The sequence below is a fragment of the Festucalex cinctus genome, chromosome 1 (assembly GCF_051991245.1).
Source record: "Festucalex cinctus isolate MCC-2025b chromosome 1, RoL_Fcin_1.0, whole genome shotgun sequence".
Taxonomy (NCBI): domain Eukaryota; kingdom Metazoa; phylum Chordata; class Actinopteri; order Syngnathiformes; family Syngnathidae; genus Festucalex; species Festucalex cinctus.
The window spans coordinates 61,655,500-61,667,503 of NC_135411.1; the positions used below are offsets into that span (position 1 = coordinate 61,655,500).

The 12,004-nt window shown below is 41.4% G+C and overlaps 27 non-coding genes across 27 annotated transcripts; all 27 read left to right on the plus strand.

Moving 5' to 3' along the window:
• The first annotated feature begins 122 nt into the window (after positions 1-122).
• Positions 123-210, plus strand: trnay-gua (transfer RNA tyrosine (anticodon GUA)). The gene is given in 2 exon segments: positions 123-159; positions 175-210. It is a non-coding gene; the product is annotated as a tRNA-Tyr (tRNA).
• A 172-nt stretch (positions 211-382) lies between these two features.
• Positions 383-470, plus strand: trnay-gua (transfer RNA tyrosine (anticodon GUA)). The gene is given in 2 exon segments: positions 383-419; positions 435-470. It is a non-coding gene; the product is annotated as a tRNA-Tyr (tRNA).
• A 182-nt stretch (positions 471-652) lies between these two features.
• On the plus strand, positions 653-740 carry trnay-gua (transfer RNA tyrosine (anticodon GUA)). Its single transcript is given in 2 exon segments — positions 653-689; positions 705-740. It is a non-coding gene; the product is annotated as a tRNA-Tyr (tRNA).
• A 185-nt stretch (positions 741-925) lies between these two features.
• On the plus strand, positions 926-1,013 carry trnay-gua (transfer RNA tyrosine (anticodon GUA)). Its single transcript is given in 2 exon segments — positions 926-962; positions 978-1,013. It is a non-coding gene; the product is annotated as a tRNA-Tyr (tRNA).
• A 455-nt stretch (positions 1,014-1,468) lies between these two features.
• On the plus strand, positions 1,469-1,556 carry trnay-gua (transfer RNA tyrosine (anticodon GUA)). Its single transcript is given in 2 exon segments — positions 1,469-1,505; positions 1,521-1,556. It is a non-coding gene; the product is annotated as a tRNA-Tyr (tRNA).
• Positions 1,557-1,738: 182 nt separating this feature from the next.
• Positions 1,739-1,826, plus strand: trnay-gua (transfer RNA tyrosine (anticodon GUA)). Its single transcript is given in 2 exon segments — positions 1,739-1,775; positions 1,791-1,826. It is a non-coding gene; the product is annotated as a tRNA-Tyr (tRNA).
• A 180-nt stretch (positions 1,827-2,006) lies between these two features.
• Positions 2,007-2,094, plus strand: trnay-gua (transfer RNA tyrosine (anticodon GUA)). The gene is given in 2 exon segments: positions 2,007-2,043; positions 2,059-2,094. It is a non-coding gene; the product is annotated as a tRNA-Tyr (tRNA).
• A 183-nt stretch (positions 2,095-2,277) lies between these two features.
• On the plus strand, positions 2,278-2,365 carry trnay-gua (transfer RNA tyrosine (anticodon GUA)). The gene is given in 2 exon segments: positions 2,278-2,314; positions 2,330-2,365. It is a non-coding gene; the product is annotated as a tRNA-Tyr (tRNA).
• Positions 2,366-2,537: 172 nt separating this feature from the next.
• trnay-gua (transfer RNA tyrosine (anticodon GUA)) lies at positions 2,538-2,625 on the plus strand. Its single transcript is given in 2 exon segments — positions 2,538-2,574; positions 2,590-2,625. It is a non-coding gene; the product is annotated as a tRNA-Tyr (tRNA).
• Positions 2,626-3,080: 455 nt separating this feature from the next.
• trnay-gua (transfer RNA tyrosine (anticodon GUA)) lies at positions 3,081-3,168 on the plus strand. Its single transcript is given in 2 exon segments — positions 3,081-3,117; positions 3,133-3,168. It is a non-coding gene; the product is annotated as a tRNA-Tyr (tRNA).
• Positions 3,169-3,350: 182 nt separating this feature from the next.
• trnay-gua (transfer RNA tyrosine (anticodon GUA)) lies at positions 3,351-3,438 on the plus strand. The gene is given in 2 exon segments: positions 3,351-3,387; positions 3,403-3,438. It is a non-coding gene; the product is annotated as a tRNA-Tyr (tRNA).
• A 180-nt stretch (positions 3,439-3,618) lies between these two features.
• On the plus strand, positions 3,619-3,706 carry trnay-gua (transfer RNA tyrosine (anticodon GUA)). Its single transcript is given in 2 exon segments — positions 3,619-3,655; positions 3,671-3,706. It is a non-coding gene; the product is annotated as a tRNA-Tyr (tRNA).
• A 183-nt stretch (positions 3,707-3,889) lies between these two features.
• trnay-gua (transfer RNA tyrosine (anticodon GUA)) lies at positions 3,890-3,977 on the plus strand. Its single transcript is given in 2 exon segments — positions 3,890-3,926; positions 3,942-3,977. It is a non-coding gene; the product is annotated as a tRNA-Tyr (tRNA).
• Positions 3,978-4,149: 172 nt separating this feature from the next.
• Positions 4,150-4,237, plus strand: trnay-gua (transfer RNA tyrosine (anticodon GUA)). The gene is given in 2 exon segments: positions 4,150-4,186; positions 4,202-4,237. It is a non-coding gene; the product is annotated as a tRNA-Tyr (tRNA).
• A 450-nt stretch (positions 4,238-4,687) lies between these two features.
• On the plus strand, positions 4,688-4,775 carry trnay-gua (transfer RNA tyrosine (anticodon GUA)). The gene is given in 2 exon segments: positions 4,688-4,724; positions 4,740-4,775. It is a non-coding gene; the product is annotated as a tRNA-Tyr (tRNA).
• Positions 4,776-4,955: 180 nt separating this feature from the next.
• On the plus strand, positions 4,956-5,043 carry trnay-gua (transfer RNA tyrosine (anticodon GUA)). The gene is given in 2 exon segments: positions 4,956-4,992; positions 5,008-5,043. It is a non-coding gene; the product is annotated as a tRNA-Tyr (tRNA).
• A 733-nt stretch (positions 5,044-5,776) lies between these two features.
• Positions 5,777-5,864, plus strand: trnay-gua (transfer RNA tyrosine (anticodon GUA)). Its single transcript is given in 2 exon segments — positions 5,777-5,813; positions 5,829-5,864. It is a non-coding gene; the product is annotated as a tRNA-Tyr (tRNA).
• Positions 5,865-8,158: 2,294 nt separating this feature from the next.
• Positions 8,159-8,246, plus strand: trnay-gua (transfer RNA tyrosine (anticodon GUA)). Its single transcript is given in 2 exon segments — positions 8,159-8,195; positions 8,211-8,246. It is a non-coding gene; the product is annotated as a tRNA-Tyr (tRNA).
• Positions 8,247-8,432: 186 nt separating this feature from the next.
• trnas-gga (transfer RNA serine (anticodon GGA)) lies at positions 8,433-8,520 on the plus strand. Its single transcript is given in 2 exon segments — positions 8,433-8,469; positions 8,485-8,520. It is a non-coding gene; the product is annotated as a tRNA-Ser (tRNA).
• A 721-nt stretch (positions 8,521-9,241) lies between these two features.
• trnay-gua (transfer RNA tyrosine (anticodon GUA)) lies at positions 9,242-9,329 on the plus strand. Its single transcript is given in 2 exon segments — positions 9,242-9,278; positions 9,294-9,329. It is a non-coding gene; the product is annotated as a tRNA-Tyr (tRNA).
• A 452-nt stretch (positions 9,330-9,781) lies between these two features.
• Positions 9,782-9,869, plus strand: trnay-gua (transfer RNA tyrosine (anticodon GUA)). The gene is given in 2 exon segments: positions 9,782-9,818; positions 9,834-9,869. It is a non-coding gene; the product is annotated as a tRNA-Tyr (tRNA).
• A 182-nt stretch (positions 9,870-10,051) lies between these two features.
• Positions 10,052-10,139, plus strand: trnay-gua (transfer RNA tyrosine (anticodon GUA)). The gene is given in 2 exon segments: positions 10,052-10,088; positions 10,104-10,139. It is a non-coding gene; the product is annotated as a tRNA-Tyr (tRNA).
• A 182-nt stretch (positions 10,140-10,321) lies between these two features.
• On the plus strand, positions 10,322-10,409 carry trnay-gua (transfer RNA tyrosine (anticodon GUA)). The gene is given in 2 exon segments: positions 10,322-10,358; positions 10,374-10,409. It is a non-coding gene; the product is annotated as a tRNA-Tyr (tRNA).
• Positions 10,410-10,591: 182 nt separating this feature from the next.
• Positions 10,592-10,679, plus strand: trnay-gua (transfer RNA tyrosine (anticodon GUA)). The gene is given in 2 exon segments: positions 10,592-10,628; positions 10,644-10,679. It is a non-coding gene; the product is annotated as a tRNA-Tyr (tRNA).
• A 172-nt stretch (positions 10,680-10,851) lies between these two features.
• Positions 10,852-10,939, plus strand: trnay-gua (transfer RNA tyrosine (anticodon GUA)). Its single transcript is given in 2 exon segments — positions 10,852-10,888; positions 10,904-10,939. It is a non-coding gene; the product is annotated as a tRNA-Tyr (tRNA).
• A 182-nt stretch (positions 10,940-11,121) lies between these two features.
• Positions 11,122-11,209, plus strand: trnay-gua (transfer RNA tyrosine (anticodon GUA)). The gene is given in 2 exon segments: positions 11,122-11,158; positions 11,174-11,209. It is a non-coding gene; the product is annotated as a tRNA-Tyr (tRNA).
• Positions 11,210-11,664: 455 nt separating this feature from the next.
• trnay-gua (transfer RNA tyrosine (anticodon GUA)) lies at positions 11,665-11,752 on the plus strand. The gene is given in 2 exon segments: positions 11,665-11,701; positions 11,717-11,752. It is a non-coding gene; the product is annotated as a tRNA-Tyr (tRNA).
• The last annotated feature ends 252 nt before the right edge of the window (positions 11,753-12,004 follow it).

Genomic DNA, 12,004 nt, shown 5'->3' on the forward strand with positions numbered 1-12,004 from the left:
AATCAGAATCTACGAAATCTATAATTCCTCAATACCTCCTTGTCACGCAAAGCATACCCACCATCAGCTCCATTCTTGTTATTTTTCCTCATTCCTCAGATGTTCTAGCAAGCAGCCAGCACCCTTCGATAGCTCAGTTGGTAGAGCGGAGGACTGTAGATGATCTCAGCTGAAATCCTTAGGTCGCTGGTTCAAATCCGGCTCGAAGGATGCTTTGGACCATCCCCAATCTTAATCAAAAGGAGGAAATAAAAATAATTGTGGCTCATTCATCAGAACCTAAGAAATCTATAATTCCTCAATACCTCCTTGTCACGCAAAGCATTCCCTCAACATTCTTATTTTTCCCCATTCCTCAGATGTTCTAAGAAGGAGCAAGTAACCTTCGATAGCTCAGTTGGTAGAGCGGAGGACTGTAGATGATCTCAGCTGAAATCCTTAGGTCGCTGGTTCAAATCCGGCTCGAAGGATGTTTTGGAGCATTCCCAATCTTAATCAAAAGTAGGAAATAAAAATAATTGTGGCTCATTCATCAGAATCTACGAAATCTATAATTCCTCAATACCTCATTGTCACGCAAAGCATACCCACGATCAGCTCCATTCTTGTTATTTTTCCTCATTCCTCAGATGTTCTAGCAAGCAGCCATCACCCTTCGATAGCTCAGTTGGTAGAGCGGAGGACTGTAGATGATCTCAGCTGGAATCCTTAGGTCGCTGGTTCAAATCCGGCTTGAAGGATTTTTTTGGAGCATTCCCAATCTTAATCAAAAGTTGGAAATAAAAAACATTTTGGCTCATTCATTAGAACCTACGAAATCTATAATTCCTCAATACCTCCTTGTCACGCAAAGCATACACACCATCAGCTCTCCATTCTTGTTGTTTTTCCCCATTCCTCAGATGTTCTAAGAAGGAGCAAGTAACCTTCGATAGCTCAGTTGGTAGAGCGGAGGACTGTAGATGATCTCAGCTGGAATCCTTAGGTCGCTGGTTCAAATCCGGCTTGAAGGATATTTTTGGAGCATTCCCAATCTTAATCAAAAGTAGGAAATAAAAAACATTTTGGTTCATTCATTATAACCTACGAAATCTATAATTCCTCAATACCTCCTTGTCACGCAAAGCATACACACCATCAGCTCTCCATTCTTGTTGTTTTTCCCCATTCCTCAGATGTTCTAAGAAGGAGCAAGTAACCTTCGATAGCTCAGTTGGTACAGCGGAGGACTGTAGATGTTCTCTGCTGGAATCCTTAGGTCGCTGGTGAAAATCCGGATCGAAGGATATTTTGGAGCATTCCCAATCTTAAGCAAAAGTAGGAAATAATAATAATTGTGACTCATTCATCAGAATCTACAAAATCTATAATTCCTCAATACCTCCTTGTCACGCAAAGCATACCCACGATCAACTCCATTCTTGTTATTTTTCCTTATTCCTCAGATGTTCTAGCAAGCAGCCAGCACCCTTCGATAGCTCAGTTGGTAGAGCGGAGGACTGTAGATGATCTCAGCTGAAATCCTTAGGTCGCTGGTTCAAATCCGGCTCGAAGGATGTTTTGGACCATTCCCAATCTTAATCAAAAGGAGGAAATAAAAATAATTGTGGCTCATTCATCATAACCTACGAAATCTATAATTCCTCAATACCTCCTTGTCACGCAAAGCATACCCACGATCAGCTCCATTCTTGTTATTTTTCCTTATTCCTCAGATGTTCTAGCAAGCAGCCAGCACCCTTCGATAGCTCAGATGGTAGAGCGGAGAACTGTAGATGATCTCAGCTGAAATCCTTAGGTCGCTGGTTCAAATCCGGCTCGAAGGATATTTTGGACCATTCCCAATCTTAATCAAAAGGAGGAAATAAAAATAATTGTGGTTCATTCATCAGAACCTAAGAAATCTATAATTCCTCAATACCTCCTTGTCATGCAAAGCATTCCCCCATCAGCTCAACATTCTTATTTTTCCCCATTCCTCAGATGTTCTAAGAAGGAGCAAGTAACCTTCGATAGCTCAGTTGGTAGAGCGGAGGACTGTAGATGATCTCAGCTGAAATCCTTAGGTCGCTGGTTCAAATCCGGCTCGAAGGATATTTTGGACCATTCCCAATCTTAATCAAAAGGAGGAAATAAAAATAATTGTGGTTCATTCATCAGAACCTAAGAAATCTATAATTCCTCAATACCTCCTTGTCATGCAAAGCATTCCCCCAATATCAGCTCAACATTCTTATTTTTCCCCATTCCTCAGATGTTCTAAGAAGGAGCAAGTAACCTTCGATAGCTCAGTTGGTAGAGCGGAGGACTGTAGATGATCTCAGCTGAAATCCTTAGGTCGCTGGTTCAAATCCGGCTCGAAGGATGTTTTGGACCATTCCCAATCTTAATCAAAAGGAGGAAATAAAAATAATTGTGGCTCATTCATCAGAACCTAAGAAATCTATAATTCCTCAATACCTCCTTGTCACGCAAAGCATTCCCTCAACATTCTTATTTTTCCCCATTCCTCAGATGTTCTAAGAAGGAGCAAGTAACCTTCGATAGCTCAGTTGGTAGAGCGGAGGACTGTAGATGATCTCAGCTGGAATCCTTAGGTCGCTGGTTCAAATCCGGCTTGAAGGATATTTTTGGAGCATTCCCAATCTTAATCAAAAGTAGGAAATAAAAAACATTTTGGTTCATTCATTATAACCTACGAAATCTATAATTCCTCAATACCTCCTTGTCACGCAGGGCATACACACCATCAGCTCTCCATTCTTGTTGTTTTTCCCCATTCCTCAGATGTTCTAAGAAGGAGCAAGTAACCTTCGATAGCTCAGTTGGTACAGCGGAGGACTGTAGATGTTCTCTGCTGGAATCCTTAGGTCGCTGGTGAAAATCCGGATCGAAGGATATTTTGGAGCATTCCCAATCTTAAGCAAAAGTAGGAAATAATAATAATTGTGACTCATTCATCAGAATCTACAAAATCTATAATTCCTCAATACCTCCTTGTCACGCAAAGCATACCCACGATCAACTCCATTCTTGTTATTTTTCCTTATTCCTCAGATGTTCTAGTAAGCAGCCAGCACCCTTCGATAGCTCAGTTGGTAGAGCGGAGGACTGTAGATGATCTCAGCTGAAATCCTTAGGTCGCTGGTTCAAATCCGGCTCGAAGGATGTTTTGGACCATTCCCAATCTTAATCAAAAGGAGGAAATAAAAATAATTGTGGCTCATTCATCATAACCTACGAAATCTATAATTCCTCAATACCTCCTTGTCACGCAAAGCATACCCACGATCAGCTCCATTCTTGTTATTTTTCCTTATTCCTCAGATGTTCTAGCAAGCAGCCAGCACCCTTCGATAGCTCAGATGGTAGAGCGGAGAACTGTAGATGATCTCAGCTGAAATCCTTAGGTCGCTGGTTCAAATCCGGCTCGAAGGATGTTTTGGACCATTCCCAATCTTAATCAAAAGGAGGAAATAAAAATAATTGTGGCTCATTCATCAGAACCTAAGAAATCTATAATTCCTCAATACCTCCTTGTCATGCAAAGCATTCCCCCATCAGCTCAACATTCTTATTTTTCCCCATTCCTCAGATGTTCTAAGAAGGAGCAAGTAACCTTCGATAGCTCAGTTGGTAGAGCGGAGGACTGTAGATGATCTCAGCTGAAATCCTTAGGTCGCTGGTTCAAATCCGGCTCGAAGGATATTTTGGACCATTCCCAATCTTAATCAAAAGGAGGAAATAAAAATAATTGTGGTTCATTCATCAGAACCTAAGAAATCTATAATTCCTCAATACCTCCTTGTCATGCAAAGCATTCCCCCAATATCAGCTCAACATTCTTATTTTTCCCCATTCCTCAGATGTTCTAAGAAGGAGCAAGTAACCTTCGATAGCTCAGTTGGTAGAGCGGAGGACTGTAGATGATCTCAGCTGAAATCCTTAGGTCGCTGGTTCAAATCCGGCTCGAAGGATGTTTTGGACCATTCCCAATCTTAATCAAAAGGAGGAAATAAAAATAATTGTGGCTCATTCATCAGAACCTAAGAAATCTATAATTCCTCAATACCTCCTTGTCACGCAAAGCATTCCCTCAACATTCTTATTTTTCCCCATTCCTCAGATGTTCTAAGAAGGAGCAAGTAACCTTCGATAGCTCAGTTGGTAGAGCGGAGGACTGTAGATGATCTCAGCTGAAATCCTTAGGTCGCTGGTTCAAATCCGGCTCGAAGGATCTTTTGGAGCATTCCCAATCTTAATCAAAAGTAGGAAATAAAAATAATTGTGGCTCATTCATCAGAATCTACGAAATCTATAATTCCTCAATACCTCCTTGTCACGCAAAGCATACCCACGATCAGCTCCATTCTTGTTATTTTTCCTCATTCCTCAGATGTTCTTGCAAGCGGCCAGCACCCTTCGATAGCTCAGTTGGTAGAGCGGACTTTAGATGATCTCAGCTGAAATCATTAGGTCGCTGGTTCAAATCCGGCTCGAAGGATATTTTGGAGCATTCCCAATCTTAATCAAAAGTAGGAAATAAAAATAATTGTGGCTCATTCATCAGAACCTACGAAATCTATAATTCCTCAATACCTCCTTGTCACGCAAAGCATTCCCCCGTCAGCTCTCCATTCTTGTTATTTTTCCCCATTCCTCAGATGTTCTAAGAAGTAGCAAGCAACCTTCAATAGCTCAGTTGGTAGAGCGGAGGACTGTAGATGTTCTCTGCTGGAATCCTTAGGTCGCTGATTCAAATCCGGCTTGAAGGATATTTTGGAGCATTCCCAATCTTAATCAAAAGTAGGAAATAAAAAACATTTTGGCTCATTCATCAGAATCTACGAAATCTATAATTCCTCAATTCCTCCTTGTCACGCAAAGATACCGACCATCAGCTCGTCATTCTTAATTTTCCCCATTCCTCAGATGTTCTAAGAAGGAGCAAGCAACCTTCGATAGCTCAGTTGGTAGAGTGGAGGACTGTAGATCATCTCAGCTGAAATCCTTAGGTCGCTGGTTTAAATCCGGCTCGAAGGGTATTTTTGGAGCATTCCCAATCTTAATCGAAAGTAGGAAATAAAAATAATTGTGGCTCATTCATCAGAATCTACGAAATCTATAATTCCTCAATACCTCCTTGTCACGCAAAGCATACCCACGATCAGCTCCATTCTTGTTATTTTTCCCCATTCCTCAGATGTTCTAGCAAGCAGCCAGCACCCTTCGATAGCTCAGTTGGTAGAGCGGAGGACAGTAGATGATCTCAGCTGAAATCCTTAGGTCGCTGGCTCAAATCGGGTTCGAAGGATTTTTTTGGAGCATTCCCAATCTTAATCAAAAGTAGGAAATAAAAAACATTTTGGCTCACTCATTCGAACCTACGAAATCTATAATTCCTCAATACCTCCTTGTCACGCAAAGCATACACACCATCAGCTCTCCTTTCTTGTTGTTTTTCCCCATTCCTCAGATGTTCTTGCAAGCTGCCAGCACCCTTCGATAGCTCAGTTGGTAGAGCGGACTGTAGATAATCTCAGCTGAAATCCTTAGGTCGCTGGTTCAAATCCGGCTCGAAGGATATTTTGGAGCATTCCCAATCTTAATCAAAAGTAGGAAATAAAAATAATTGTGGCTCATTCATCAGAACCTACGAAATCTATAATTCCTCAATACCTCCTTGTCACGCAAAGCATCCTCCCCCCCCCCCCCCCAGCTCTCCATTCTTGTTATTTTTCCTCATTCCTCAGATGTTCTAGCAAGCAGCCAGCACCCTTCGATAGCTCAGTTGGTAGAGCGGAGGACTGTAGATGATCTCAGCTGGAATCCTTAGGTCGCTGGTTCAAATCCGGCTCGAAGGATGTTTTGGACCATTCCCAATCTTAACTCATTCACTCCCAACCATTTTCACAGAAGCAATCCCGTTCGCTCCCGGCTGTTTTACTGGATTTTGACTGATTTTGCAAGGCCCACAGAATATTATGTTCAATTGCTATAAAAAGCATGGAACCTATCAAAAGAAACATTAAAGTCTCTTCTTTCATCAAATATGTTTCTATCTGTTTCCATTTTGCAGCAATTAGCATTAGAAGAGAGCTAAGTTTCATCAGTTTTCACAAATCTATTTAAAATTGTAAGTAATTGAGCTTTTTTTCTACATGGCCCTGGTTGATCTCCTTTGTTCTGCTGCCACATGCTGGCCGTTTGTGTAATAAACTACCATTTCTTCAACCGTTCTTTGCAGTTGAGAGGCTGCATCAAATCCTTCTGTATGCTCTAGCATAAAAAACAAAACAAAAAAACGTTTAAATACGTCTTTGGGACACTTACAACATTAAAAAAAACGTATTTATACGTTATTGGGAGTAAATGAGTTAATCAAAAGGAGGAAATAAAAATAATTGTGGCTCATTCATCAGAACCTACGAAATCTATAATTCCTCCATACCTCCTTGTCACGCAAAGCATACCCACGATCAGCTCCATTCTTATTTTTCCTCATTCCTCAGATGTTCTAGCAAGCAGCCAGCACCCTTTTATAGCTCAGTTGGTAGAGCGGAGGACTGTAGATGATCTCAGCTGAAATCCTTAGGTCACTGGTTCAAATCCGGCTTGAAGGGTTTTTTTTTTAGCATTCCCAATCTTAATCAAAAGTAGGAAATAAAAAACATTTTGGCTCATTCATCAGAACCTACGAAATCTATAATTCCTCAATTCCTCCTTGTCACGCAAAGATACCGACCGTCAGCTCGCCATTCTTAATTTTCCCCATTCCTCAGATGTTCTAAGAAGGAGCAGGCAACCTTCGTAAGCTCAGTTGGTAGAGTGGAGGACTGTAGATGATCTCAGCTGAAATCCTTAGGCCGCTGGTTTCAATCTGGCTCGAAGGATATTTTTGGAGCATTCCCAATCTTAATCGAAAGTAGAAATAAAAATAATTGTGGCTCATTCATCAGAATCTACGAAATCTATAATTCCTCAATACCTCCTTGTCACGCAAAGCATACCCACAATCTGCTCCATTCATGTTATTTTTCCCCATTCCTCAGACGTTATAGCAAGCAGTCAGCACCCTTCAATAGCTCAGTTGGTAGAGCGGAGGACTGTAGATGATCTCAGCTGAAATCCTTAGGTCGCTGGTTCAAATCCTGCTCGAAGGATATTTTGGAGCATTCCCAATCTTAATCAAAAATAGGAAATAAAAATAATTGTGGCTCATTCATCAGAACCTACAAAATCTATAATTCCTCACAATTCCTCCTTGTCACGCAAAGATACCGACCGTCTGCTCGCCATTCTTGTTATTTTTCCCCATCCTCAGATGTTCTAAGAAAGAGCAAGCAACCTTCGATAGCTCAGTTGGTAGACCGGAGGACTATAGACGTTCTCTTCTGGAATCCTTAGGTCGCTGTTTTAAATCCGGCTCGAAGGATATTTTGAAGCATTCCCAATCTTAATCAAAAGTAGGAAATAATAATAATTGTGACTCATTCATCAGAACCTACAAAATCTATAATTCCTCAATACCTCCTTGTCACGCAAAGCATACCCACCGACTCTCCATTCATGTTATTTTTCCCCATTCCTCAGACGTTCCAGCAAGCAGGCAGCACCTTTCGATAGCTCAGTTGGTAGAGCGGAAGACTGTAGATGATCTCAGCTGAAATCCTTAGGTCGCTGGTTTAAATCCGGCTCAAAGGATATTTTTGAGCATTCCAAATCTTAATCAAAAGTATGAAATAATAATAATTGTGGCTCATTCATCAGAACCTACGAAATCTATAATTCCTCAATACCTCCTTGTCACGCAAAGCATACACACCATCAGCTCTCCATTCATGTTAGTTTTCCCCATTCCTCAGACGTTCTAGCAAGCAGTCCGCACCCTTCGATAGCTCAGTTGGTAGAGTGGAGGACTGTAGATGATCTCAGCTGAAATCCTTAGGTCACTGTTTCAAATCCAGCTCGAAGGATGTTTTTGAGCGTTCCCAATCTTAATCAAAAGGAGGAAATAAAAATAATTGTGGCTCATTAATCAGAATCTACGAAATCTAAAATTGCTCAATACCTCCTTGTCACGCAAAGCATACCCACCATCAGCTCCATTCTTGTTATTTTTCCTCATTCCTCAGATGTTCTAGCAAGCAGCCAGCACCCTTCGATAGCTCAGTTGGTAGAGCGGAGGACTGTAGATGATCTCAGCTGAAATCCTTAGGTAGCTGGTTCAAATCCGGCTCGAAGGATGTTTTTGAGCATTCCCAATCTTAATCAAAAGGAGGAAATAAAAATAATTGTGGCTCATTAATCAGAACCTACGAAGTCTATAATTCTTCAATACCTCCTTGTCACGCAAAGCATTCCCCCAACATCAGCTCTCCATTCTTGTTATTTTTCCCCATTCCTCAGATGTTCTAAGAAGGAGCAAGCAACCTTCGATAGCTCAGTTGGTAGAGCGGAGGACTGGAGACGTTCTCTACTGGAATCCTTAGGTCGCTGGTTGAAATCCAGCTCGAAGGAGATTTTGTAGCATTCCCAATCTTAATCAAAAGTAGGAAATAATAATTGTGGCTCATTCATCAGAACCTACGAAATCTATAATTCCTCAATACCTCCTTGTCACGCAAAGCATACACACCATCAGCTCTCCATTCATATTAGTTTTCCCCATTCCTCAGACGTTTTAGCAAGCAGTCCGCACCCTTCGATAGCTCAGTTGGTAGAGCGGAGGACTGTAGATGATCTCAGCTGAAATACTTAGGTCGCTGGTTCAAATCTGGCTCGAAGGATGTTTTGGACCATTCCCAATCTTAATCAAAAGGAGGAAATAAAAATAATTGTGGCTCATTCATCAGAACCTACGAAATCTATAATTCCTCAATACCTCCTTGTCACGCAAAGCATACCCACGATTAGCTCCATTCTTGTTATTTTTCCTCATTCCTCAGATGTTCTAGCAAGCAGCCAGCACCCTTTGATAGCTCAGTTGGTAGAGCGGAGGACTGTAGATGATCTCAGCTGAAATCCATAGGTCACTGGTTCAAATCCGGCTCGAAGGATGTTTTTGAGCATTCCCAATCTTAATCAAAAGGAGGAAATAAAAATAATTGTGGCTCATTAATCAGAATCTACGAAATCTAAAATTCCTCAATACCTCCTTGTAACGCAAAGCATACCCACCATCAGCTCCATTCTTGTTATTTTTCCTCATTCCTCAGATGTTCTAGCAAGCAGCCAGCACCCTTCGATAGCTCAGTTGGTAGAGCGGAGGACTGTAGATGATCTCAGCTGAAATCCTTAGGTCGCTGGTTCAAATCCGGCTTGAAGGATTTTTTTGAGCATTCCCAATCTTAATCAAAAGGAGGAAATAAAAATAATTGTGGCTCATTCATCAGAACCTACGAAATCTATAATTCCTCAATACCTCCTTGTCACGCAAAGCATACCCACGATTAGCTCCATTCTTGTTATTTTTCCTCATTCCTCAGATGTTCTAGCAAGCAGCCAGCACCCTTTGATAGCTCAGTTGGTAGAGCGGAGGACTGTAGATGATCTCAGCTGAAATCCATAGGTCACTGGTTCAAATCCGGCTCGAAGGATGTTTTTGAGCATTCCCAATCTTAATCAAAAGGAGGAAATAAAAATAATTGTGGCTCATTAATCAGAATCTACGAAATCTAAAATTCCTCAATACCTCCTTGTAACGCAAAGCATACCCACCATCAGCTCCATTCTTGTTATTTTTCCTCATTCCTCAGATGTTCTAGCAAGCAGCCAGCACCCTTCGATAGCTCAGTTGGTAGAGCGGAGGACTGTAGATGATCTCAGCTGAAATCCTTAGGTCGCTGGTTCAAATCCGGCTTGAAGGATTTTTTTGAGCATTCCCAATCTTAATCAAAAGGAGGAAATAAAAATAATTGTGGCTCATTAATCAGAATCTACGAAATCTATAATTCCTCAATACCTCCTTGTCACGCAAAGCATACCCACAATCAGCTCCATTCTTGTTATTTTTCCTCATTCCTCAGATGTTCTAGCAAGCAGCCAGCACCCTTCGATAGCTCAGTTGGTAGAGCGGAGGACTGTAGATGATCTCAGCTGAAATCCTTAGGTCGCTGGTTCAAATCCGGCTCGAAGGATGTTTTGGACCATTCCCAATCTTAATCAAAAGGAGGAAATAAAAATAATTGTGGCTCATTCATCAGAACCTAAGAAATCTTTAATTCCTCAATACCTCCTTGTCATGCAAAGCATTCCCCAACATCAGCTCAACATTCTTATTTTTCCCCATTCCTCAGATGTTCTAAGAACGAGCAAGTAACCTTCGATAGCTCAGTTGGTAGAGCGGAGGACTGTAGATGATCTCAGCTGAAATCCTTAGGTCGCTGGTTCAAATCCGGCTTGAAGGATTTTTTTGAGCATTCCCAATCTTAATCAAAAGGAGGAAATAAAAATAATTGTGGCTCATTAATCAGAATCTACGAAATCTATAATTCCTCAATACCTCCTTGTCACGCAAAGCATACCCACGATCAGCTCCATTCTTGTTATTTTTCCTCATTCCTCAGATGTTCTAGCAAGCAGCCAGCACCCTTCGATAGCTCAGTTGGTAGATCGGAGGACTGTAGATGATCTCAGCTGAAATCCTTAGGTCGCTGGTTCAAATCCGGCTCGAAGGATGTTTTGGACCATCCCCAATCTTAATCAAAAGGAGGAAATAAAAATAATTGTGGCTCATTCATCAGAACCTAAGAAATCTATAATTCCTCAATACCTCCTTGTCACGCAAAGCATTCCCTCAACATTCTTATTTTTCCCCATTCCTCAGATGTTCTAAGAAGGAGCAAGTAACCTTCGATAGCTCAGTTGGTAGAGCGGAGGACTGTAGATGATCTCAGCTGATATCCTTAGGTCGCTGGTTCTAATCCGGCTCGAAGGATGTTTTGGAGCATTCCCAATCTTAATCAAAAGTAGGAAATAAAAATAATTGTGGCTCATTCATCAGAATCTACGAAATCTATAATTCCTCAATACCTCATTGTCACGCAAAGCATACCCACGATCAGCTCCATTCTTGTTATTTTTCCTCATTCCTCAGATGTTCTAGCAAGCAGCCATCACCCTTCGATAGCTCAGTTGGTAGAGCGGAGGACTGTAGATGATCTCAGCTGGAATCCTTAGGTCGCTGGTTCAAATCCGGCTTGAAGGATTTTTTTGGAGCATTCCCAATCTTAATCAAAAGTAGGAAATAAAAAACATTTTGGCTCATTCATTAGAACCTACGAAATCTATAATTCCTCAATACCTCCTTGTCACGCAAAGCATACACACCATCAGCTCTCCATTCTTGTTGTTTTTCCCCATTCCTCAGATGTTCTAAGAAGGAGCAAGTAACCTTCGATAGCTCAGTTGGTAGAGCGGAGGACTGTAGATGTTCTCAACTGGAATCCTTAGGTCGCTGGTGAAAATCCGGATCGAAGGATATTTTGGAGCATTCCCAATCTTAAGCAAAAGTAGGAAATAATAATAATTGTGACTCATTCATCAGAATCTACAAAATCTATAATTCCTCAATACCTCCTTGTCACGCAAAGCATACCCACGTTCAACTCCATTCTTGTTATTTTTCCTCATTCCTCAGATGTTCTAGCAAGCAGCCAGCACCCTTCGATAGCTCAGTTGGTAGAGCGGAGGACTGTAGATGATCTCAGCTGAAATCCTTAGGTCGCTGGTTCAAATCCGGCTCGAAGGATGTTTTGGACCATTCCCAATCTTAATCAAAAGGAGGAAATAAAAATAATTGTGGCTCATTCATCAGAACCTACGAAATCTATAATTCCTCAATACCTCCTTGTCACGCAAAGCATACCCACGATCAGCTCCATTCTTGTTATTTTTCCTCATTCCTCAGATGTTCTAGCAAGCAGCCAGCACCCTTCGATAGCTCAGATGGTAGAGCGGAGAACTGTAGATGATCTCAGCTGAAATACTTAGGTCGCTGGTT